Consider the following 1,034-nt stretch of genomic DNA (forward strand, 5'->3'; position numbering starts at 1 on the left):
AGAGACAGATATATATATATATATATAGAGAGAGAGAGAGAGAGAGAGAGAAAGAGAGAGAGAGAAAGAGAGAGAGCGAGAGATAGAGAGAGCTCATGAGAGAGAGGAGAAAGAGAGAGACAGACAGACAGGGAGTAGACAATAACAGAGAGTAAGATCAAGAGAGAAAAACGAAGAAAGATCGGTAAAAGAAAAAGAAAGAAAGAGAGAGAGAGAGAGAAGGGGCGAGCGAGAGAGAGACGAGAAAAATAGGCGAAAGAAGATGGAGGGGAGAGAGGGAGGAGGAGAAGATGTAGCGGAAAAAGGGAAGAAGGAAGAGAGTGAAGAGAAGATAAATGGAAGAGGGGAGGAGAGTGAGGTAGGGGAGAGGGAGAGGAAGAGAGACGTAGATGGAGATAGAGGTATGGGAGAGAAGGAGGAAAAAAGACGTAGATGGAGATAGAGGTATGGGAGAGAGGGAGGAAGAGAAACGTAGATAGATATAGAGGTACGGGAGAAAAGGAGGAAGAGCGACGTAGATAGAGATAGAGGTATGGGTGAGAGGGGGGGGGGAGAGAGACGTAGATGGGAATAGAGGTTTGGGAGAGAGGGAGTAGGAGACACGTAAATAGAGATAGACGTATGGGGGAAAAGGAGGAAGAGAGACGTAGATGCAGATAGAGGTAAGGGAGAGAGGGGGGAAGAGAGACGTAGATGGAGATATAGGTATGTGAGAGAGGGAGAAATAGAGACATAGATGGAGAATAGAGGTATGGGAGAAAGGGAGGAAGAGAGACGTAGATGGAGATAGAGGTATGGAAGAGAGGAAGGAAGAGAGACGTAGATAGAAATAGAGGTATGGGAAAAAAAGAGAAAGAAAGACGTAGATGGAGATAGAGGTATGGGAGAGAGGGAGGAAGAGAGACGTAGATAGAGATAGAGGTATGAAAGAGAAGGAGAAAGAAAGACGTAGATGGAGATAGAGGTATGGGAGAGAGGGAGGAAGAGAGACGTAGATGGAGATAGAGGTATGGGAGAGATGAAGTAGAAGACAC

This window comes from Priapulus caudatus, unplaced genomic scaffold, assembly GCF_000485595.1.
Source record: "Priapulus caudatus unplaced genomic scaffold, Priapulus_caudatus-5.0.1 Scaffold2034, whole genome shotgun sequence".
Lineage (NCBI taxonomy): Eukaryota > Metazoa > Priapulida > Priapulimorpha > Priapulimorphida > Priapulidae > Priapulus > Priapulus caudatus.